This window comes from Dipodomys ordii, unplaced genomic scaffold (genome assembly GCF_000151885.1).
Source record: "Dipodomys ordii isolate 6190 unplaced genomic scaffold, Dord_2.0 Scaffold97, whole genome shotgun sequence".
NCBI lineage: Eukaryota > Metazoa > Chordata > Mammalia > Rodentia > Heteromyidae > Dipodomys > Dipodomys ordii.
Window position 1 is genome coordinate 11,077,543 of NW_012267313.1, and position 26,545 is coordinate 11,104,087.

The window sequence follows — 26,545 nt, forward strand, 5'->3', positions numbered from 1 at the left end:
TTTAGAGGTGTTTGGATACATAAGATGCGAGATTTAAACAAACATTTCTCAACTGCGAGCTATTTAGCTTCGTGGGAGAGACTTGGCAGTATGTTTTGATTGTCATAACTGGCATGAATGCTACAATATCTCAAAGAGAGAAGACAAGGACACTGCTAAAAAATTCTTCTATGCTCAGGACAGAGCCCAGGAACAAAGAATCATCCAGCTCAAAATGTCAATAGTATCAAGGTTGAGGAAGCCTGGTTTTTGCATACAGTTATGAAAGAAGTCTTGTTTATTTGAGCACATAATGACCTCATTCATTTGGGAAAAAAAGGAAAGTAAATGACACAAAATTACTTGCCTAGATGTATGAATTTGTACAGTGTCTCAAGCTGCACATGTCTTTGATTTTCCTCTTCTGCATAATGGGTGAGTGAATACACCAAGAAATGTATGAGTCCGAGAGCATCTTGGGAAATTCTTTGTTTCTATTCTCTGAAGCCATCCTTGTAAGTCCTTATTGTTCTGATCATTATAGATGGTGATAATTTTACTTTTTACTTCCTTTTCCTCCTGTCCTCTCCTCTCCCACCCCCTTCTCTCTTTCCCTCTCCTCCTCTTTTATCTTCTTCCCTCTCCCCTTTTCTCTTTTCCTCCTTTCTCCTCTCCTCTTTTCTTTCCTTGTCTTGCCTTTCCTATCTTTTGGCCTTTCTTGAGACAAAGTGTCCATCAGCAGACTGAGCTGGTTTTCATCTTGCTATGTGGTCCAGGCTGGCCTCATTCTCACATTCCTCTGGTCTCAGTTGGTCAAGGCTGGGATTATAAACATGTGTCACCATTCCCACCTTGTGCTTTTGCTTCCCACAGAGCATCATCTATACCAAAACACAGCCGTTGTTTAAATCGTGAGTGGAGATGAAATGACATGATGCGGAGGGCCTGACTTCTTTCATGGTGTATTTGGTGGAGCTCCTTTTCCTTGGAAACATTTTATTTGGTCGTATACGAGTCCAGTTAATCTCCCTCATCTTGAGACAGGAAACAATTATTACAACCTAAGGAGAGAGCCTGGCAAGCTGTCCAGAAGGAAATCTGATACTTTAGCAGAATGTACCTCATTTCCGGTTCAGCCCTAGCGTGAAATTTCCCAAGGTTCATAAGGAGGTTTGTCAAATCTCCGAGTTAAACTGGGGAGTGTCGGATTCTAAGAGAAATGTGAGAGAGTCGCACCTGGCTTCACATTTCAAGTGTAAAAAGTTTCTTTCAGTCCAAGCAAGAAAAGTTCTTGCAATGTTGAGAGAAATCCATTTCTTAACTTTGGATAACTTATTGGAAGAGACAATTGACTGAAAATACAAACCTCCAGAGAGACCCATTTCTAGCAGCCATCCAGCCTCTTTCATAAAATTCAGGGGTTTTCAAAGGGCCTGGACGCTATCACCACACCAACAATCTCACATTGTTCATTCTCACATTGTATTATGAGGTTCCCACATTCAAAGCCAAGCTAGGGGGAAAATTCTCTCCCAGAGGTTGGTCTTTATTTTTCTCCTCCCAGTTCACACGAGAGAGAAGAATTCGTGGAACGTTTTCTATCAAGTTCCAAAAGACTGGAAAAGAAAGTCTAGGGATTAGAACCAAGAGAAAAGTCCTTAAAATATCTTTCTGAAAATGTTTTGTGAAATGTGTGTGAAATGGGTCCTCAGCCACTCTTCAGGTGATGAAATAAATTGCATTCCTAATAGCGAACAGAAGGTCTGGGCTTTGAAATTTCCAAAGGGTAGAAAGACTTTCCCTGATATGAGCAGAGACAAGGTCTGAAATATGGCCCACAAGTTTGGAATCTCTTGTAAAAGCTCTGTCCAGCTGGGCGCTGGTGGCTCACGGTTGTAATTCTAGCTACTAAGGAGGCTGAGATCTAAGGATCACCGTTGAAAGCCAGGCTGGGCAGGAAAGTCCATGAGACTCTTTTCTCCTATAAACTACCAGAAAAACCGAAGTGGCCTTGAGCTGAAGAGCTGAGGAACAGAGCTCAGGCCCAGAGTTCAAGCTCCATGACTGGAGCTCCATCCATTTAGTACCCAAAGGTTGCTTTACCCAGATCCCAGGGGCCTGAGCAGCCAGGCTGATAGATAGCGGTTCTGCTAAGTTAGCCAATGGGATGCATGAATTCCATCCTTGTTCCTTTTAAGGGAACCACATTCTGCTAGGGCCTTGAAATCATTATGGTCTCATGATAAAATTTCTGGCAAGTTAATTAACACAAAGACATTTGAATAGTTTCTAGTGTTTTGTAATCTACTTTTGTCTGAGTACCGTATAATCAAAGACATTCAACTGGAACGGAATTAGCCTACTTTAAGGATGCCCCAAACAAATTCACACATGCCCAAGTTATTTAATCATTTGGTGGCGAGAAATGGATACAGTTAAGATGATGGACAGAATGTTCTTTCTAGTGTCTTTGATGGAAGAGAAGGCTTCTATAGGAATATTGATCTCTAGGATAAATAAAAACACTGGGGTTGAAAACTACATTGATTATTGCTAACTACTTCTTTTTTGTTTTTGTTTTTCATAGAAAGCAATACAAGGCCCATCAACTAAGATCTATAGCCACAAATGAAAAACAATTTTTCAGTGTTCCAAACATGGGGAAAAATATTGTTACCAGATCTATCTTTTCAACTACTGATAGCATAGGTAGCAACCGCTGCCAGTGTTGACATATGCTAACATGAAGACTAATGGTAAGTTATTCTCTCCCAGTCTTCTCTGAAATCAAACACACCGAAATGATGATTGATGGCTGGCTCTGAATTTTTTTTTTGAGGGTAAGCTTCCAAAGGATTTCTTCAGTCCAAATCTATAGGAAAGAAGGAGAAAAAAGCCTGATAAATTTACCCAAATAATTGATGCTAAAAACTGACTTTCAAAATATTCTCGGGAATGTCCTATCTTTGGAATTAAATTACTAGGGAAATTATCCTAAGCGTTTCAATGAGAGATCTATTTTTAAAAATAGTCTGGAAGGCTTTGCTTTGGATGCCACTAAGTGGAGGCTAAATACCTGGGAAAATTCAATCCATTTCTCAATAATTTTTCTTTGGGCTGAAAGAAAGCTTTGAGTCATGGCTTGAACTGATTTGTTATACAAATACTCCCAATGGCTTCTAGCAAGCCTTGGTGGTTCCCTGCTGCTCTACGTAGATAACTGGGTGAATTGATTCTTTGACCTAGGAGAAGGGAATTGTACAAGGGAAGTACCCAGAAAGATCTGAGTAAGGTCAGCACATGAATGAGAGATGAAATCAAGTTATATCCCAACATATGCCCCCTCCCCGTCTTCTCTGACCACATCTAGGGTCCTGAGCCTGGTGAAAGGCAGATTCACTTTTCTCTAGCACAGCTAGTATTTTCCTGGAGGTAACAGTGCAGTCTTGCACTAATCTGAGAATAAACTGAACCCGCCAACTCCTTCTCCAACTCAGCCCTGACACAGGACTAGAGATTTGCTCAAGGCAATTCATGGCAGACATTTGGGGGGTGGGGAAAAAAAAAACAAGTGGAAAGAAAATTCTGCACCAAGGGGTAATCAATCTGAACTTTATGGCAATAGAAAGCCCTTTAATCAAATAGCATAGCTGCATTTTAAAAAGACGGGATAATTTTATGATCAATACCAATATTTGTAAGACTGCATGCTAAACTGGAGAAATCAAAATCTCATGCTTCAAAGCCTGAGCTAGTTGCTGCAGGTGTCCAGAAGGAATGTTTCCATTACATACATCATTGCAAACCAGCTCAGGCAAATTACCATCTCTTTCTGCCTTCACGTGAAGCATGAGACATTGGTCACTGCAAATGGCCTAAGACTAAGCTAAATGTCTGACATGAAGATTGCCTAGGCTCCTTTCCCATTAGCTTAAAAAAGAGGCATTGGGGCTATGTAGGGCTGGATTGAGCTTGACTGGAGAAGGGAGGGTTATGAGGATTTGGATTCCTTAAATTTGGATAATTTGAAGCTGACAGCTGTATTTCCATTACCCATTGGTTAAAGAGTGAGAGAAGAAATTCAAATGCCAAAAAAATGATGTCAGTTAAACGCCCAAGGTTTAATCAAGTGACAGAGAGCCCAGGGGCTCATTCTATTTCCAATACATATTTGTGTGAGCACACCACTCAGTAAAATCCCCACCATCTCAATATAGGATGCCAGTATTTTTTTCTTGTGGAATTATGAAGTTGACTTTAAAAATCACTTGTAAAAATGTTGGAGGAAATTTAAGGTTGAAAAAGGTTCAACCTTGCTAGCAACTTGGGTAATACGAATTATTTTTTTGAAGCCTTCAGTACAACCAGGTCTCTTTGGAGCTTGATTCAAAGAGACTTTATGATGGAAGAGTTGAAAGAGCATTATTACCTGTGAATTAGACTTGGTGCATCATACCAGGTATCAAAGATTGCATCATTTCAAGGATTGCTGATGTTCAATTCAATTGCTTTTGAATACAGACTAATTGTTTAGGGAAAGGCTGTCTGACTTACAGAATAGTTTAAGAAGTAATTTGAATTACTTTTAGGTAGGCCAATTTTCTAGCATTGTTCTAATGAAGGTCTTCCTCAGCCTTCAAATGATGAGTCTTTAGGCAAACACCCTGAAGTTCTTAGTCGATGATTTTTTAAAAAGGTATTAACAGAATCACAGCTTGAAAGTTTCATGATGAAATTGTGCCCATTTAGCACCAACATGTCATTTGAAACTTAATCAACCACCCAGAAAACTAGAAATGTAGGTGTCTTATGTAGTCAGTTGACAAAATCCAAAAATAACAGCAATGAAAAAAATAGAACCAGCTGTCCTACCCCCACCTCCCCCCCACCCCAGAAGAACAGATTTTTAAAAATGAGATATTTTCTTTATCTGATTTTGGTAGACAAGTTACGACTAAATAAAAATATGTGACCACCATTAGGCTTCTTAATATATTAATTTGGTCTGATTCTCAAGTAATATCAGATTGGAACCCAACCCAGCAGCGCCACCCTAGGATCTGTCTCTGTGGTAGCAACAATGAGACAGAGTTTGTGTCTCACTAACATGAACCAGGCCATGGGTGGGTGTTCACAGTAAATGTTTCCCTCCTGGAAACAAGAAATATTTAATGGTCCTTCCCATTCATCTCTGGCTGAGCTTTTTACATTAATAAGTTAATCTCTTTGAGGTCTTGGAGGCTTAGAGCAGAAAAGCACACTGGGAGAGGAGTTCTTATTATTTCTGAGACTTCCTGTCTCAAGCCAGCTTAAAGGTGGAGGATCCCAAGGTGGCTGTGTAATAAGAGCACTAATAATGCGCAGTAACAGTGCATCTCACGTGAGGCTCTCTGAAGGCATTATACACGTTCATTCATTATACCTGAACACACCCCAGAGATAGGTTAACTGCTATGATACCCTTTTATGCCAAAGTAAATGAAAACAGAGGTTCAGGAAACAACTTAGTCAAGTCTATAGGATGAATCTATGATACAGCTGGAGCAAAGACAATGCTCTGAAGTCCCCTTGCAATTCATGGAATTACCTGGCCTCACTTGGTAGAAGCACATGCCTGTCCATATTTGCTTCTTTAATTATAATCCATACATTTTTTAAGGAAAACTGGACAATGCTTTAAAAATGTATTCACTATGGCTAGATAAAATAAACTTGTAGGTAAGTGAATGGGGAAGAAACTCAACAAAGAGAATAAGGCTATAAAAATAAGCTGGAGTAAAATGTAATTTGTGTTGTACATGAACAGTGTCTGGCTAATACTCTTATTACAGATAGATTGTGTATCAAGAAAAATACACAGTTTACCTTGTCTATGTGCCTTTGGAAGAAAGCTTTTGTGCCCTGGAAAAGAAAGGGCTATAGAAACACATTAAAGCTTTGTAAAACTGGACTTGAAGCTAGACTGCTGAGCGTCCAATCAGAACAGTGTCCTCAGTGCCCAAAGGAATCTTCAGTCTTGCTCCCTCTTCTAAAGGGCAAACTTCAGAGGGCTCCACATCAGAGACAATGAAATAAAAGAAGTAGGGCTTTGGGTAGTAACAGCAGAGTCAGGCTTTATTCTTGGTAGAAAGACAGGAGGTCGTGGGTGAATTAGTGGCAGAAATGGGGCATGATCTACGGTCTAGGTAGAATTTGTAGGTGCAGAGGTGTGTTGGAATAGTTCTTGGACAGCAGTTCATGGGCAAACAACGTAGTAGAGAGTGTTGCTAATACTGAGAGATCTCAACACAGATGAGCAACGTGTCAGCCTGAGCCAGGACTGCAAAGCCACAACTTGATGTGAGGTGATACTTCTACTTCCCTCACAAGTGGTACACATGCCTCACCATCTTGCATGTTTGCACAGGCCTCTGTGTGTGTGTGTGTGTGTGTGTGTATGTTTGTGTGTGTGTGTGTGTGTGCACATTTTTCTCAGTATTTTTGCAAAGTCTGCATGTGATGGGAAATCCACAGGTAGAACCTGGATATAAAGTGAGCCCTTCAGATCTCTTAGTATCTGGAGATGATCAGCTTTAAGACTCATTCTTCATGACTCATTCTTCATCCCATGGAGATCCCAGACTGTCTGCATCTTTTCCACATAGAAGTTCGGACTTTTATTTCTCATATGTGGTGCAAGCTAAGGGTTCCTGATTTCATAGTTTTATTTCATTTGAGGGATCAGTTGCCCTACTTTGTACCATTTAGTCTCTAGTTCCTTAAGAATTCCCCCAACTCACAGAGAACTTTGTGAACATAGTGAATTCAACCACATTTTGGTTTTGATTAGGAGGAATTTATATTCCAACAAACTATTTCAAAACAAACACTAAGAATTTCTACATATTCATTCATTTTCTTTTTTCCCAGCTTTCCTTCCCCCTCTCCTATGCAATCCTCCCCTCTTCTTCCCTTTTCCTCTCCCTCCCTCCCCCTCCGTTCGTTCGTTCATTCGTTCATTCCTTCCTTCCTTCCTAACTTGCTCCCTCCCTCCCTTTCTTTTGTTTAATTTTGATGTTTTGAAGAAACATCTTATTATCTAGCTCAGACTGGCCTTGAACTCACAATCCTCACAGTTCAAGGTAAGGAAAATTTTCAAAGATTAGTCTTTGTTTCTTTCTTTCTTTTTTTTGTCTGTTGCGGACCTGGGCATTGTCCCTCAGCTCTTCAGCTCAAGGCTAGTGCTCTACCATTTGAGCCATAGCACTATTTCTGGTTTATTGGAGATAATAGTCTCATGGACTTTCCTGCCTGGCTGGCTTTGAACCACGATCCTCAGATCTCAACCTCCTGATTAACTAGGATTATAGGTGTGAGCCACCAATGCCTGGCAAGATTACTGTCTTTATGGAGATTCATTTATAGCAAGTGTTTGAATCAAGGCAGTAGGTTTCCCTCAGAGTTTTCTTGCTTTCTCTCTTTGTGACAAGCTCTGTTCCCCCTGTCTTCCCCGCTCCCCATTGTTCTGGCTTTCCCTTTTACCACCTCTTGGATGGAAACAAAATCCTTTGATATTTCTTTTTCATGCAGAATAGTTGAATAAATAATACTGCTCTTGAGAAAAAAATGTTCAGGTCAATTGATGAAATCTTGAGACCTATGACAGTTAATATTGTTGGGTAGATTATCACCAGTTAAAACTACTCCCTTAATTGGAGAAAGTTAACCTAGATCTGACCATACACACACACACACACACACACACACACACACACACACACACACACACACACGTACATATACGTGCACAAAACAAAAACAAAAAAACCCAGGAACTTTCTGAAAATGAAGCCTCCACACATTTTAAGATCAAGGCCTTGGTCTGCGGCGGGTTTTATTGGTGAATTAGTTAAGGGAGATTGCATCCTAAATGCTGGAGAATGGTTGAGAAACCCTGAAGAGTCTTTCATGTAAAAAGGTAGAGGGATCTGTTTTTAAAGGTTGAGGAATGTGACAATGGCCTTATAGAGAGGAAATTCTTCTGGGTGAGGCACCAAAAATATACCGAGGAGGGAACTTGATGAAGCACATTCAACTCAGTATAAGTTACCATTCCTCTGAAACAGACACACAGCCATCAATTCTTTCTTCAGATTTACTATTTTTTTCTAATTACCTGTCTCTTAAGGAGCTGAGAAAATCCATGCAGAAACCCATCTTAGGTACTGACCTGTGCACAAGTAGATAGATATTTTAAATTGATAAGCTCTTGGGAGCTAAGAAAGTTGTATAGAAAATCCTTTAAGACTATTAAAAAAAACCCAAAATGAAAAACAATAACAAATCCCTGTTGAATAACTCTTCCCTCAATTAAATTTGTTTTGGTCCTTACCGTGAGAGAAGACTAGGACTTGGGTTAACTGAACCACAAGAGAATTCTTCTAGGGCAGCAGTAAACATAGACCTACAGTTGACATAGACCTGTACACATTTAATGTCAGGCCAGGTTTTAAAGGACTTTAAAAACATCAGCCCCCCTAAAGTCACTGAGGTAGACACCACTATTTCCAAGGAAATCTAGTGTTCAAGCAAGAGCAGAGACTCAGCTGTGATTTTCTACTCTATGTCTTTCCATGTGTGGTGATAGGAAGCTTTAGCGCTCGCCAACTGTTGGTAAGTCCAATTATTGTCTAGTGGAAGCCTTTCAGGAAAGTTCTCTTACCAGCCATTGCCTCCTGTCTGTGGATGCCAACAAAATACCCAAGCCAACATGGTGTCAGTTCTCAATAAATGAATCGTTCTTTGTATAGCGGAATTAGTCATCTTGGCAATACTGGTTAAGGATTTACCAAAATATCCAAAAGTGAGGATTTGGGGGGAGGGATGGGAGAAGAAGGAGAAAGCTAACCTTTAAAAGGATTTACGAATTCTTTTAGGGGAACAGACAGGAGGCCAAAGAATTAGGTAGAGAAAGAGCTTCAAACTTTTGCCTCTGCTGTTATTATTATAGGGTGAGCCTCTCTCGTCCAAAACACTAAAATCTGGAAATATGTCAAAACCTGAAACTTTTTTAGTGTCAGCATGATGCCGCAAGTGGAAAATTCCATATCTGATGGCACCGTCAAAACATAGGCGTTTGAAATGCAGTAAAATGTTTCTTTTATTGTATTTGTGTCAGGAAAAGGAACCTAAGTTAATTTCATGTTAAAAATATAGGTTTAATATCCATTATCTTATGATGATATATATCATATCTGCATATGTAGATACTTTTAAAAATCCTCAATTCTAAAGCATTTTGGTTAAGGGATACTCAATCTCTATTACCCATTTCCTTATCACTATTCTCACTGTTATGACTTTGTCAGGAGGGTGACCAATCATTATAAAAAGGTATTTTTTTAAAGGAGAACGAGAAAGTCAAAGCATTAGAGATTTAGAGATAGAATTAAAAACAAAACGGCAATAAAAGAAAGAGACTAAAATGAAAGTGATATAAGATAATTAATATTCCAGTAGAATAAAACATGGAAATATGATTAAGTCAATGAGTTTTAAAATAAAAGATAAAAGTGTGGATCATTAAAATGGTAAAACTATAGATGATTAAAGAATCAGATAAAATACTTAAGCCCATGAGATAAAAAGTTTAAATGTAAAAACAGATAAAACTAAGGATTAGTAGGAGTTAATCACTAAGTAGGAAAAAATTAAGGCATTGAAACTAAAAATAAAAAGGATTAAAGGGAAATATGTTAAGAAGAAATGAGAGAGCTCCCAAAGAAAATGAGACCAGACCAAAAAAAAATTGCCTCTGAGCAGTTAGGAAATGAGTCTTGTTTAAAATGTTCATGTACAGGTTCAACTTCCTTGTTTGAGTTAATAGCTGAGGGAGGAAGAAAATACAGGGCTGAGTTCCTCCTTGGTCAAACAGCACCACGCTACAGAGACACACATAAGCTGTGCCTGATATGCCAGAAAGCAATTCCTCTTCATCCAAATGGAGGTCTTCCTCTGCATGATCCTAAGACATTTCCTTTTGCGGTTTTGTTGTTGCTATTCATTAATGTGATTTGCTCTGTGTCTAAGACAGCATATAGGGTCATTAGTTCATGTGAACAGAGTTTATAGACTATGTGCCTTCATGGGTGGTACATCTCAGAGAATCTGAATTACAAGCAGTATCAATCTTGGTAAATTATTTTTTTCCTGCTTAAATCTGCTGAGTGTGATTTGTCAAGATAACTTGAGAAATGAATGCATTGAAAGAATATGTTTAAATGATTGTGTAGTACACCTACCATTTGTATCATGCCACCAACTATGAAATCCTTTCTTCCCATCATGGATTTTGTAAATATCCTGTTAGTATGAATATGTGCGTTGGTCTTCTTTCACATCAGCTGTAGTATAACACAGGAACTGTGGAGTCTGATTGACTCAAAGATCCTTTTGGGGAACTGCAATCTTTGTGCCTGAGGAACTCTCCATTTTGCTAAGCATTTTACTACCCACCTTGCCTGATTAGCAATCATTCCAGGCTTTGGAGTCAGTATGTGACCTCTGCAAAGTCACAGAGCTTCAACTTTAGATTTGTCCAGAAAGTGAAAATGTAACCTCAACCAGCTAATCTTATGGTTGCAATGTCTCCTTCAGAAGGGAGAAGGATCTAACAACCTAGAAGCCACTGAGGAAGGAAGGTGAGAGGAGGAAGATTTTCAAGGAAGGAAGGTTGAGAAAATGCAACCACAGATAGAAAGCCAACCCCTCAGGAGTCCTATCCAACCTTGGAGGGCGCTATCATGGGGTGATGCTGCTCTTCGGTTTTACCAATCAGTGTAGGTGAATGCTTCTACCTTATTACTACACTCTGAGAGCCCCAGCCAATAGCACAGGCTTGAGTCTTTCATTAGCTTGAGTCTTGTTTAGTGAGACTTTTTAAAAATGTATGTGTGTAACCTTTTGATATACTGGGAGTAGTTTGTCTGGGTTAACATTGGGTAAATTGGCATACTAATCTTATAATTTGTGCTTTTCTTCAAACTGCAGAGCCTGTTACAGAATTGAATTTCTTTTTCTTTTCTTTTTTTTTTTTTTTTTTTTGCCGGTCATGGGGCCTGAACTCTGGGCTGGGCACTGTCCCTCAGCTCTTCAGCTCAAGGCTAGTGCTCTAGCAACATTGGAGCCACACACAGCGCCTCTTCCGGCTTTTTCTGCTTATGTGGTGCTGAGGAATTGAACCCAGGGCCTCATGCATGCAAGGCAAGCACTCTACCACTGAACCACCTTCCCAGCCCAGAAGTGAATTTCTTAAGCCAGAAATTTCGCTCCCTCCCCCACCCATGGAAAACACTATTTTCCCCTTCCAAGTCTCCACTATCATTGTTTATCCACTAGAAAAATCGACAGAGTTGCCTATAAATGTTGGTTCTCAGTTGCTAATTTTGAGCACCACCCCCCAGGAGTTTCTAATGACTTTTCTCCAACCGTGCACATAAAGGACTCATTTCAGTGATGTCTCAGTGAAGACAAGTAGCTGACTAACTTTGATCCCTATGAGTCTAGCTTTTAGTCTGTCTACAAACGTTGTCAAATGCACAAAGGTATTCTGTGGTGATTATCTATATACTATATACTTACTAATATTTAATTCTTTCCATTTGCTAACAAATATTTTTAATATGAAGTTCTGATTAGTTTTGTGATATATTTATTGGATGATGCACTATGAATACCTTAAAGTTGTTCCAAAATGATTTTGGGGGGGGGAGGGGATGAGAATCAAGGTGAATAAAGAATAAGTGCTAATTAAAACCCGAGTAAAGCAAATTCCATGCTATCTAATTTCCTATATGTTATCCAATAGACCTTCCTGAAATAGATAAAGGAATGAAATGAGGCTCAGGAAATTTAAGTAACTGGATAATAATTTACCTCATTACCAAGTTCAATTATTCCATTTTACCACATGGATACACACACACACACACACGCACACACATGCACACACACACACACATATACACAGACACACACTTGAATTCAGGAACACAAAGAACCGAAATAAATGAAAATATCTAAGATGCTGTAATAAGTCCTCAAAGTTGGAATTACCATACTGAATTGAGATAAAGAATTAATGATTGAATTTAATCATACAAGCAAATCATCTAATTCTATGCCTCAGCAGAATTAAAGGTAACTGTATGCCAAAGTTACCAGTCCCAAGAATCTATCCCATTCCATTTATTGTGAGAGGATATTGGTTCCTTTCTTGTGTCAACTTGACTAGCCTACAGGGTGCCAAGATATTGTGCTAAATGTTCTTATTTCTGAGTGCATCTGGGAATATAATTCTGAATGTGTTTAGCATTTGATTTGAACTGATAAATTCAGGAAAACGCATTGCCCAACCCCCAATGGGCAGGCATTTTCCAGACTGTTGTGGGACTGAATTGAACAAAGCGGTAGAGGAAGACTGAATTCACTCTGTCTGTTTAAGTTGGGACAGTGGTCTCTTGTCCTCAGACTGAGGTATACATTATAAGCTCCCTGGGTTCCAAAGCATTTGGCCCTTTATTTAGCTTGTAGATGGCCATAGTGGGATTTTTCAGCTTCCATAATTGTATGAGCCAATTTTCCCCTAACAATATAGAAATATAACATATACTGCACTTATTGAATGTAATTAGGAATTCTAATTGTCTATACTAATGTATTATTATTTCTTATTCTTTGGAGAACCACTAAGAAAGAGAAAAATGTCTCAACCCAAGTATAATGAGAATCAGCAATTTTTTTCTATAAATAGGTATTTTAGGCCTCAAGGTCAATAAAGTCTTTGTCGCAACGACTATTACGATGATAGCAGAAAAGCAGCTACTATGTAAACAAAGGAAGTTTCAGGTCAGAGACTACAGGTTATGAGCTACACCTGATCTGTAGGGCATTATGGCTTCTTAACACATTGATTTACAAGATACATTTAGAGTCTAGAAATATAATATGTAAGATTGCCATGTATTGTTTAGCAATCAACAGTCTGTTCATTCTGGAAACAGTAGGAACCAGATGTGGGATGGAGAAACGCCAGAAGAAGGTGGGAATAGTGGAGTATCCAGCACGGTCTCTTGGAATGTTAGTTCTCCATCCTGTATGGCTTACAACGGATGAATGTATACATGAGTTGACATGATACTCCCTGTAATGGTTAGATTCAGAGTAGAAATGATTTAATTATTGAATGATTTAATTATTAACTGGTTAAGAGTCGTATACAATGAGTCTTCCTTGTACCAAAAGCTTATATTCATTGTGTGTTTCTGGGGTAAAAGTTGAGCAGATGTATTCTGAAGGTCTTAGACAAAGAGAGTAAATGAAGTACACCCCAGTGTTGTCAGTGCTTGCAACAGTGCCCACCACTCACGCAGATTTGAAGGGGAAGACTTTTGCCCACACATGGTCTCAGCTACTGGTCCCTGTATTTCTCTCTCACTTTCCTTGCAGTATTGACTTCAGCAGACTCTGCTCTCTCTTAGTCAATATTACAACAAGATGATTTGCAAGTCACTAGATGAGCATGGCTGTACCCCTGTAGTTGGTTCATTAATTAAATTTTAACATTTTGACAGTTATCTCTGATTTCACTTCCTTGTGCTGTTTGACTGTTCTTCCTCATATAAACCAAGCAACATGATATAGGGAAAAACAACTTGGACTTCGGACTCAGGGAATTGAATCCCAGTGGTGCTGTTTATTAGTTTGTGACTCCAGCAACTTGCTTAACCCTTCTGAACTCTCTCATTGTTCTTGTTTAATGAAGGAAATAATAATATTACTAACATATAAAAGTTATTCGTGAAATTTGGATTCGCTTTAATGTTAAGTGTTGAATAAAAGACAAGTACAAGAAAATACCTGGTGAATGAAAGTTATCTAGGAAATATTTCCTTAAGCACTGACAAAGCAAGATCCTCTCTGCATGGTCTCTCCATTTACATCTTTCTCTCCAGTTCAGATATGGTTTTTTATGCCCCAACACAGAAACTAGGACCAAATAACAGTCTCACATACTTAAATTGTTCTCTGTTGAGTTTCTTTACCTCATTTTCTGCTATTTCTACTAAGAACCATGAGCCAGAGAACTTACACAATTTTATAAAATTAATCAATGATCTGCTTTTACAAAATTAATCAATGATCTACTTTCCCACAGACCAGCTCTGCTCTTTTGCTTTTTTATGTCTACATTATTTGTCTCCTTCTTAAAGATTGAGTAACTTCAGGTACCATTTATTTCCTTATGCACATTTTTATGTCTACAAACTCAGTACATATTTTTCTGCCTTATATCGTCCTGAAATGCTGATCAATATTACATTCTATTGACATTTTCCTGTTCTTGAAATAGTCTTTTCTTTTATCTTCTGTCATACTTGTGTTTTTCATGCTACATTTCTAGCTCTTTCATCAGCATTCCCTTGATTGCTCCTCCTTTACAATCAAATGGTTAACTGTCACACAAACTCAGGCTACTCCAAGAGAAGTAAAATTTTAATTAATTAATTCATTCATTTATTGGTCATGGGGCTTGAACTCTTGGCCTAGGTGCTGTCCCTTAGCTCTTCAGCTCAAGGCGAGTACTCTACCACTTGAGCCACAGCACCACTTCCAGTTTTCTGGTGGTTAATTGGAGATAGGAGTCTCACGAACTTTTCCTGCCTGGGCTGGCTTTGAACTGTGATCCTCAAATCTCAGCCTTTTGAACAGCTAAGATTGCCCAGCTAAATTTTATACTTTTGTACTTTAATATTTCTATTGTCTTTCCCATCCTTTTGGTGATGTGAGGTAAAAATACCAACTCAGTGCACCTCCGTCTTTTCTCTTATTCTAGTCTTTTATTATGTGTCTTTGTTGTGTATTCTTTGGAAGAAATAATTGTAACTTCACAGAAAACAGACTCACTTGGACACTTAGAAAAATCATTTTCCTACTAAAGTTTTCTCCTCTTAGGAATGCTATCTCCCAAAGAGCAATTTTCTTTTCATAGATTTTTTTAAAAAGAAAAATAATCATAATTATGAGACTACAGCATCCTCTTTTTCCTTAACTGAATACTAGTAGTACTTGCTGAGCATATAAGAGTGTTGTTGAAATGAGTATTTGGTATCTTCTATGTCAATTACAGAACAGCCATTAAGGGATAAAGGGTTTCCATACTTGATTTGGTCTACTCCATGAACAACCAAGCAAACAAAGAAATAGAAGCAATCATTATTACCATGAACAAAACACAAGTTCTTTACCATTTAGCTATTGCTACATTAGTGATCATCAAATCCCACTGGCATTTTTCTTGTACTTGTAGGTTGGCTGAGCTCTGCTGAGAGCTGTAGCATGTTTGCCGTTGTTTGGTTAGCTGTGGATCTAACTTGGTGCTTCCTTGCTTTCTGCTGGCCTTGGGTTGGCCCCAGGAGTGTTCATCCAGGTGTCCAGACTGAATAAGTGGTAGTTTCTGTGTAATCTTTCTTCATGGCCATGGCATCTGGGCAAGAAAGCTGGGAAAATTCACATGAGATAGTTTATGACTTAAGCTTAAAATTGGCTTAGTGTAGCTGTCACCCAGATCCTAAAGGCCAAACCATACAGGACACATACAAGAGAGGAAGTCAAAGGGCAGGTAAATGTTTGCCTCCTTTTGTGGGCAGAATTTCAGTGTCATATGAAAAGACATAAAAAGGGTGAGATGTGAAAACTACTAATTTGACCTACTTCACTTGCGCCGCAATATGGGTCACCAATTCTTTCGATAATTGAATTAAAGGGTCCCTATCCTCAGTGTCAGTTTTACTTTGCAGTGCTCCTTCTTCTTTCATCCTACCTGCCCCATGTTTATCTTCCAGAGACAACACATGAACACAAAACCAGGCTGTCCTTCCACCTACATTCCTGCAAATACAACTCAACTGATCCGAACAACAGACCCTGGAGCTGTTGTCACCTTGACTCAGATTCCACCATTTATCCTGTAGCCAGCCTGGGATGGTATTCCAGTTGGAATGAGGACTGTGACAGGGAGGAAGGGAACTGGGAACTGGGATAGGATTCCTCCAATGGACAGGATGGATGTTTCTTGAGCAGCCAGTGGGTTGACTACATGCTCCTAAGAAGTGTTTGCAAGAGACAAAGGCCATTCTTCTAGATTAGGAGATCTAAAGGGAAGCTTTTCTGAGCCCAAGGGAATCTGACACGATGCTTCACACATAGTTATCTTTCAATGAATGATAGAAAGTGAGTCAGAATGACACAGACTTGTGATTTACCACAGTTAGGATGAGGATTAAGGCAATTTATTGATAGTAAATTACAACAATAAAGCTTCTAATATGCATAAATTCTTTTTGGAGACCAGATTTGTTTGTTGGAGACATGCCAATTCAAGTAAAACATTTTCTTGTCATTGACAAGAACAGGCTTGATTGATTGTCAGTCATTTTCCAACTTATTTTCCATCATTATCAGAGAAAATCTTACTGAGGGAGACTGGGCTAGAGGAGAGAGAATCTGGTTGTTATTGGCAGCCTTCACCTCTTTTCCTGGATCCCTCCTTTACTTCTTCTGTGACCCTAAGTATCTCAAATGACCCCTCCAATCCTTAATACATTGACCTTCAGATTCATGCTTTGAACCACGTGTTCTTTCTAGTTTACAGATTTTTCAATACATATTTCATAGGCACTTTATGGTAAATCACTTCAAGAAGAAGCAAAGGAAGTTTTTCCCTTAATATTAAACTTTTTTTTTAAATAGTAAAAGAAGGGGGAGAATTCTTTCCAGGGAAATAACATACATAACTTCATCTTAGAGGTTTTATAGCCTGCTACAGGGCAGCTACACTGTAAAGACTTGTAACAGCTTTATGGTCCAGTCAGGTTTAATTCTTACTTCAGGTTACATTTCTCCTCCCTCAAAGCTATGCCACACCTTAAGTATGCTGGGAAAGTCAGATAAAAACATAATGCCTCTGAGAACAACTTGCTCGTGTACCAGGTGCCAGGCACTGAGAGGTGGGGAGGGAAAGAGTCTCCTTTTCCAGCACCCTCTGTTTCTCTTCATCCTTGCTGCCCATGAAAAATGAAATTATGTCCCTTGCAATGGGGAGACCAAAGTACAGAACATAAACAGTGACTGATGAAAAGGAAGTGGCTTCATTACAAGGTTTGGGGGGGGAGGGAGGCGACATTATCGATAACAGAAAGAATGCAGAAAATACTAATGAATAATTATGCATAACAATACAGTTAGGATGCAATTAAAACCAGTGAACCATGCAGTTTTATTTGTAATAATCTGACTGCTCATCTTGATGGTGTGTTCTTGGTTTTGACTGTTCCCAGAAGAGGTGCCAGCGCTGTGTGGCTTTTCATTTATCTCCCCTAAGAATGTGTCAGAGAGGTCTGTGCTTCACTTCGCATTTCCTTAAAATTCTCTCTTTACTCCTTGCTCTTCCAATTATATAAAATGCACATTTACTTCTGCTTTCCTGGGATGTCTCTAATCTGAGATTTGCACCAACAATGCAAGTGATTCCCCAGGAATCAGTTTATAACAAGGTTTGGACAGTCAGGAGATATGAGGCTGGCAGGCAACTCCTTGGGTTTTTGGGTACCTCTCTGTTCCCCTTCCTCTGCAGACAGTTACTGTAACAATAAACCTACTATAGTCTTTTGGCAATATTAAGACAGAGGATCGTAAATAGAGCCTGATTGACAAAGTTCTAGAAAGACCAACACAGCAATCCCCATACACAATGGCAAGTCTTATTTTACTAGGCTGTTGACTTCACACTCTTCGTGAAGTAGTTAGGATACAGTTTCAAAAACTGAACAGTTTAGCATGAGTGCCAAGGAGTTACAGCATCTTTGGAGGGTCCAGATTGCTCAGCTGGTTAGAAAGCATAAGTAGGTTATCTGATTCTCCAAGAGCACAAAAGGTGGCAGAGTAAATGATATCTTCTCCCCAGCCTAACAATGAGGCATAGATAATGGAGCTGCCAGCAGAGCTCCACCTTCTCTTGGCCTAAGACAATGTGTGTCACACTGAAACAGAAATTAAAAAGAAAAAAAAAACCTTCAAAGGCTTGTGAGCATATAAGACCATTGTGTTTTTGTTTCTTACCGATTTTGTGTATGTGACTATTACTAACCCAGCCTACAGGTACATACAGCTAGTATTAAAAAACATCCTATATTTTTGTTTCAGTATTTCCTATTGGTAGGATAGAAGGGTGTGCTTTCATATGGTCCAGTAATGCAGAGAGCCAGGGAAGAGACTTAAATTCAAAGGCTCAGTATCTAAACAGGCTCTGTGTGGAGAATTAAATGTCCCTCCTATTCACAGGGGAATTTGGACAAGCTTGGAACAAATAAGGTATTTTTCAGAAAGACAGGATTACATCACAGATGTTACAACTGCATGAAATTATAGTTTGTGTGAAACTCAAATATTTGTCAATTCTTAGCACATGAGCATTAAGTGAGCCGAAATGAAGGGAGAAAGAGTTTGGGGATAGCAGGCTCAAGGAAAAGTTATTTTAGCTAGTAACGTTATACAACTACTTTTTAGGTTAAAAAACAAATTTATGTGCATTTTCATGTGCTCTTTCTAGCCATCATAGGAGTTAGACCTGTTATCATTTCCATTTTATATATGCAGTAAATATTGGTCTCAATATGATCCGGTCTAGAGAACCAAGGTTTACAGGGATCTAGGTTTAATATTAATTTTACCAAGTATTCATTATGCTCTTTTATCAAGTCAATTAATAAGTCACAGTGATCTTCTGTCAGACATGTAGAGACCTGCCCTAGAGTGAAATAGTTAAGATTTTTTTAAGGCTTATTTCCCAGTATAGGAATTAGGTTGTTGTTATTATTTTTGAGACATTGCTTGCATTTATTATACTCTTACATGTTTTTGATAGTTGCTGAGCTTTGAAATCTAGGCTGAAAATAATTTTTGTCTAGAGATTTGAAGGCATTTTATCATTAATACAGTGGCTCAGGCCACTGTATTTATTATTTCCCCTATGTATAATATATTTTGTTGCTTATAATTAAACATTTTTTGGTCAATTGTGGGGCATTTAAGATTTCCTCTATGTCTCTGGTGATTCAACGTTTCACAAGAATTTGTCTCAATATTGGTTTTTATTTCATTACTTGTGTTGGGCCATTCATAGGATGCTTCACTCTCAAAACGCATGTCCTATAGTTCTGAAAAACCTACCATATTTTTTACCATATTTTTTCAAGAATTCCTATTATTTTAGTATTGGATCTCTTTTATCTTATACTTTCATTATTTTTTTACCTCTCTTCTTTTAACCTTCTCTTCCTCTCCTCCTCCTGTTCCTCTTTCTTTTCTTTTGAATTTTTCTAGCTTTAGCACTTACAATAAATTTTATTTATTGTAGCTGACAGTTTTTAGACAGCTCTTTTGTTCTTGCTTAAAAACATATTCTTATTGTATTAATACAGCAATTTTCTTATTATAGATAGATGAGTGATAGCTTTTAGAGGATTTTCCCTCTTACTTGAGTTCCTATCTTCCCAATTTCTCTTTTCTATTTATTGATTTTTGTTTACATGTGGCTTTCTTCACATATTCATTTAGGAACTACTAAGAAGTTGACAAAATTCTGCATTCTTGGATAGAGATTGTTAAGTGCTAGACTTCCCAGTAGAGCTTCCCAATCTTCATTGGGATTTCTGTGGCAGAATTTGTAGTTTTCCTTCCAAAGTAATTCTCCAGTCTTCTGCCCTTCTTTCTAGAAATTTTTCAAGCAAGGAGTTGAGGTAACATTTAGAACATAGCATTTCACTTAACCTTCCTGTTTTAAGAAATGAATCATAATCCTCATCTAGGCCTACTTTTCTTCTACTGCATACTTCTGTAATCCAGTGTCCCTAGAAAATAAAATTTTAGTCTTCTGTCAAAAGTAAGGAAGAAGCTATCTCTGAGTATCTAATGTGAAGGTTTCTATTTGTTTCTTAAACAGAGAGCTTCAGATAATATTTCTACACTTAGGGCTATATACTTGCTAGGTAATTGATTGTTCTTTGTTTCAAGATGCTCCAGGATTCAGCTGGGATTTGTCTGACTTTGAGGGTTTTTTAAAGTAGGCTGGGGTTTTTGTTGTTCCAATTACAAATTGCTCTCCTACTTCTTAGTTTTTCTTTAAAATAAAACCTGTTGTCCTCTTTCTACTATTGTTATCTTGAATATTGTGTTTTTCTTCTTCTATTTCTGAAATCATTTTACTGCCCATTTGGGAAGGAAAATATGGCAAACAATGAAATCTTTGTCCTGCACTTCTCTTTTTTTCTGGAACTTCCCTTCTGTTTAATTTTGATACAGTTCCCATCCACATATACCAAAGCTAGGCTTACATTGGTTTGATAGTTCCTTATGTCTATCAGCTTTGGCCAATCATATGTTTTCTTCCCTTAAGTAGTTATTACATAAGTCAAGGTGGTTGAGTATGATTTTTCTTCTTTTGTTGGTGCATCAGTGTGTCTTTTTTTTTATTTTTTGGATCCGGTCATGGGGCCTGAACTCTGGGCCTGGGCGCTGTCCCTCAGCTCTTCAGCTCAAGGCTAGCACTCCACCACTTGAGCCACAGTGCTACTTCCGGCTTTTTCCTTTTTGCTTATGTGGTGCTGAGGACTTGAACCCAGGGCCTTACGCATGCAAGACAAGCACTCTACCACTGAGCCACCTTCCCAGCCCATCAGTGTATCTTTTTTAAAAAGTAGTTGCACAAGGGATTTCAATTCAGCATGTCAGTCTGTGAGTATGCTGAATCTTGATCACTGTCACTACTTTCTTTATTCTCCCTTATCTCTCCCAATCCACCCATTCTCTCAGTTTACCTAGTTCTATTTTCTTGTGCTGAATAGTATGACAGCAATTATCCATCTTTTCTCTCTACATTTGCCTGCCCCTCCCCTTGGCCTTACCTAACCACAACACGTTTCGGTTCCTTATATTCATTTTGTTAAACTGTAAGTTAGTTGTTCAAAGAAGTTATGTCTTTGTGGTCCTCCCCTGCATATAACAAACTTTAGTTAATATGTGTATGTATGCAAATGATCTTGTGAAGAGTACTATGATTTTCTATAACCATAATATTTTGTATTGTATCACTGGATATGAAAAATAAGTAATAAGCTTGGCATCTATCTATTCTTTGACAGAGAAAAATATACTCTTAGATAGTGGTATTAAAAAGAATTGGTAGGAAGCTGGGTTGCTGGTGGCTCATGTGGTAATCCTAGCTACTCAGTAGGCTGAGATCTGAGGATCAGGGTTCAAAGCCAGCCCAGGTAGGAATGTCTGTGAGACTCTTATCTCCATTTAACTACTAGAAAAAAGCCATTAGTGGAGCTGTGACTCAAAGTAGGCCATGAACAAAAGAGGTCAGGGACAGTGTCCAGGCCCTGAGTTCAATCCCCATGACCAACCAAAATAAAATTGGTATGAATTTTCATCATCTCTCCTTAGTAGCCTTCAGGCTCCTAAGAGTTACACCCAAGGATACACATTCCTATGCATTTACAACCTTTCCGCCAGCAAAGACTTGACTTCTAAGCAGAGGCAACAGAGCAGACCACAGTTTTATGCAGGGCCTGTGCTGGGTTTTGTTTCACGTTCTGGTTGTACTTACTTGCAGTGGAGCCCAATGTTAACTATGTCATGATTTGGGGAGACACATTGCTGATTTTATTGTTCACAGTCTTTCTTCTCCTCTTTCTTGAGGAATGAGTGACGGTTCCATGCGAAGGATTAAAATATATAATAACAAAACAGAAACTCTCACGCTTAGCTGGAGTTACGTTTCTGGCTTAGTTTTATGGAGATTTCTTCAGGCTGGGAACACATGTCCGGGAATGTCTCTGCAGTTAGAACTGCTCATGGTGCTTGAGGCCATACAGACCTGAAGTAGTAAACACCTCTGGGGCTGTGTGTCACTTCCTGCAGTCCATGAGTCCTTCTGATTTAAGTAGAAAGGTGTCTGTCAGGAAGGCACACAAAACAGAGCTTCACCTCTGGTTCCAACATCTGGAATACTTATCAGTATGGCAATTTTGTGGGCCATTGAACACTCACTATTCCAATAGTCCAGTGATGAACAATTGGTGGCTTGAAAAAACATTACCTTTGTGATGGCGGTGTTCCTCTGACTCCACAGTCGAGCAGGGAGTTTTTCCTTTCTTAAGGCCATGATGAAACGCATAGAGATGCTTCCGTGAGACTTTTTTTCTTAATATATATTTTTTATTGTAAAGATACTGTACAGAGGGGTGACAGTTACATGAGCAAGGTAATGAGTCCATTTCCTATGGAGCATTGTTGCCCCCTCCTTTGTTTTTCTCTTACAATGGGTCATCCTGTATCCTTATTTCAGCATTTTGTTATTTCCCTTCCCCTCCCCAAATTAGAAAAGTGTATATGCAAGAAGCAGGACACCGGAATCAAATACAGTGACAACAGGGGTTGTACCATGGGGGAAGAACATACAAAGCAACAAACAAACAAACCAATCACATAGTACATTATAAGTACAGTAAAAAGAACAGCAACAAAGATGAAACCTCTTGTGTCCCTATCTTGGGGTTCATTTCGCTTAGCGTCAGGTTAGATGGTCATATGTACACAGCTTTTGAGACTTTTATAAACAAGACTTTTGTTGTGGTAGTGGTTGTTCCTTTTAAACATCCTTCGATCACATACTTAATTTCAAATTTTTATTTCTCTGAATGGAATCTAATTGATTCAGTTTCTTTCCATTATTTTCTTCCCCCCCCCAAAATAGTGTCTTAAGTCTACATTTTGGACTTCCTGTGCTCCATCCTCTTTACATTTTATAGTCTTCAGTCCCACACAAAGCACTGAGCTTCTAGAAGAAATAGAGCTTTCAAGTGCTTTGCCAATAGCAATCTAGATTTTTTTTTGAAGTACAACACAAAGTGTGGATATGATCAACAGAAGAATGGGGTTGGGATGGAGTGGAGCAATTTCAGAACCATGTTAGTATTCAGGGTCAGGAAAGTTACAAGACCTTTACCCAGCAGAGTTAACCATAAGCCGTAAAAATATCTGGGAGCTAACCTGAGCAAACCATGTGTTCAGTTAGATATTGAAACCAAAGTATGTGTCTTGCTTCAAGTTCCCCATAACGACTTTAAGGTTGATTGACTTGGTATTCCGTTTTTGTGTAATTGCTTTTCTCCTTCGCAGACAAACTACAAAGAACAGATACTGTAGGGCTACCCTATGGATGTTCAGTCCATCTTGTCTTTGAAGCAATTGAACATGCTTCAAAAATTTTTGCCTTATGAAATATTACAGATATGTTTCTGAAGGTCTAGTGTCTTGATTCAGCTCTAGGCAGTCTAAGATTCCTTTTACACATGCCTCTTTTCTAACTGGACATTCTGGAAATTCTTTTCCCCAAACATCTCCTTGGTAAGAGTAATAACACCAAGGTTAAAACAGAATAGCTTACAAATGCTGTCACTCGCCTGAATTCATAGGTCCTTACTCTGTGAAGCCAGTAAAATGATTGCTGTTGTTTACGTGATGAAAGAGAGGCTGAGGAACTGATTCAGCCAAGGTCGTTCAGCTAATGAGTGGCAGAGGTGAATTCAAAATTCAGGCTTCAGATTCAAAGACACTTAAGTTGTTTTTGAAGCAGAGAGGCTCAGATCTTTTTTACTTTTCTCCTCATCAGAGAATATGAGTCAGAAACAAAAATAGCTTATTTATAATTGCAGTGGCAGAGGACTGAAAGAATTAATTACCGAGTGTTTATTGATACTTGCATTATGTCTATCACTGTGGTAAGAACTGTATAATGGTGGTTTGCCAGGGCCTTTTTTTACCCTAGCTTAAAAGGGAACTTTCAGCACTCTTTGACAAAATGAGATAAATAAAAACAGTGTTCCTCATACATTTGTCTTTGGTATACAATTGCTAATCTTCCATTTCCATTTTCTTATCACTAAACTTTTAACTTATTTATAGTGTTATTGGCTTCAACTCCCCATAAAATGTAAGCTCCAACTAAAATTTTGTATGTTTTCACCTGCAGATCTTCCTGGTGTGTAGTAGCTACTCAATAAATATTTGCGGAATACGTGGGTGAGCATCAAGGCTCTCCTAGATAAAACAAAATACCAAGTCTTAAACAGAGAAATATAAATATGTATCTGCACAAAGGATTTAGAGAATGTTGACAAGTCAAAGGTGTGGCAAGGACTTGTGAAAGGCAAAGGAGGTGTCATTTGTTCATGACTGTGAAATCTGGATCGACTTGGACAGATGAAGTGAGGAAAGAGTAAACTTAAAAATGCAAAGAAGCAACAACGAGTATGATGTAAGTGGAGAAGAGTAGATTCAGCCATCCTTGGGGTAAAAGAAGTTGCTTGATGTGTCCTACATCCTAGCCACCCATTTCTAAGGTGTTTAGCTGCAATTTTATTCTTGAAAATTACAGGAGAAAGTATACCATTTTCCACATTTCATGTAGACAAATTTAGTTAATGAAAATCTCGCTCTGCCTCTCTGTCTCTATCATCTATAGATCTATCTATCTATCTATCTATCTATCTAGTTCTGAGTAGTACAATCAAAATAGAAAAACAACTTATTTAACATAGTAGAAAAATATTGTGAATTATTCAAATAAATGGATGTAGCTGTAGGAGAGACCCAGAAGTGAACCACAAGCTTCTGTTTGTATGCCTGTACAGGCGGACAAGAGAATAAACAGCTTCACAATTTTTTTTGAACTGACCTCACAATTTTATTGTCTTCATAACAAAAGTTGGAGCTTAAAACTGGATCACTTGCCCCTTTCTCTTTTTATATCTACCCAATTCAAAATGTTTGCATCTCTTAATAGCTAGCATTCTCTTAGATCTACAGTTGGGCTCAACACATTCAAGTCTCAGCACAATCTTCTTTGTGATCTTAGCTTTTTTCCGGAAAATTGGCTTAGTCTGACCGCCATAGCCACTCTGCTTCCTGTCATCACGAGCTTTCCCTGGGCATACAGAGAATCCTTGCTCTTCTGTACTATGTTACTTTGTGAGGTTGGTGCTTGCCACACTTCTTACAAAAAGTACGGTGGGTTTTAGGAACATTAACCATGATGGCAGGAAGCCTGCAGCAGCGCTAAAAAAAAAAAGCAAAGGCTCAAGAGTTAAGGTTATGCTCACTTTAATGAATAATGCAGTGATAAGCAAATGGTTAGCCTTTACACTTCCGGCTTTTTTTTTCTTTTTGCTTATGAGGTGCCGAGGAATCAAACCCAGGGCCTCAGGCATGCAAGGCAAGCACTCTACTACTGACCCACCTTCCCAGCCCAGCTTCACAAATTAATAGCCTTTAATCATACCCTGAAAGACAAATAGATAGTTTTGATTTTATCTCATTCATTCTTAATGCTGTGAAATACAATCTTTGCTAAATTTCTCTTGATGGAAATGATGAGCTAAAATTTGGTGATTTTAACCAACACCCAAACCAGATTAGTCCCTTCCAACTTTTTCCTTGGCTTAAGAGAAACAACACTTTATGCTTATTGTTTGTGTGTATTCATTGCCTTATGTTCCTTACATTGAGATTGTGACCTGATTTTGTGGTAGGTCATATATATATATATATATATATATATATATATATATATTATATATATATATATATATGACATGCCCAAGAATTGCAGATAATATCCCAATGTGATTTCTCTTTTCATCTCTTGGGCCTAGATAGCATCTTTGAGGTTATTACTAGAATGCTGTTTTTGTTCTAAGGCATTTTGATCATTACTTATTTTTAGGTTTTATATAACATCTTTCCTCTGAGGCGCTCAAGGCAAAGTTTGCAAATGTGAATAATCTTCTTTTGTCAGTGTGTTTTGGTCTGGAGAAGGAAAAAAATGCAATACTAATTTCCTGTCTGTGTATATTCTACTAAAAAAATCAAACTGAACACCCTAATCACCTTTTCTTTTCTCTGGGTTAAGGGATTTTATTTTATGTAGAAGCTTAAGAGAAATTTTGAGTCACTGCTGAGAGGACTGAACCATTTTGCCTTCAGCAAAAGCAGCGGTGAACACTAGGCAGATTGTCAAAAAATGCTGTAGGTGGATGTAAAAATCCTCTGTGAGGATCTCTTTAGCCAACACAAGTGCGTCACTTAATTTTTCCAAGTGAGTGCCCTTAATGGGGGACTTCAGTTGCAGTCTTGCTAGCCAGAGTTGTCTTGTCATATGAGATGTGGCCCCGTCTATGAAATGTTTATTTTGTAACTAACCCCTTAGGCAGTGGAGAGAACTTTTTCCTATTCCTTCTTGTTCTTTGGTGGTATTTCTCCACCCCCTACCCTCTTAATTAAAGAGATCACTGCTGAACTTCACAAACCTCTCTAGGGGAAAAACATAATAGAAAAAAAAAGGAAAGAAGGAAAAAACAGGCTGGGAGATAAAGAAGGAGGAGGAGGAGAGGGAGGGAGAGAGAGA

The 26,545-nt window shown here is 38.5% G+C and overlaps 1 pseudogene; it reads right to left on the reverse strand.

The window, feature by feature from the left end:
* Positions 1 to 11,256: 11,256 nt before the first annotated feature.
* On the reverse strand, positions 11,257 to 25,209 carry LOC105993538 (annotated as a pseudogene).
* Positions 25,210 to 26,545: the final 1,336 nt, after the last annotated feature.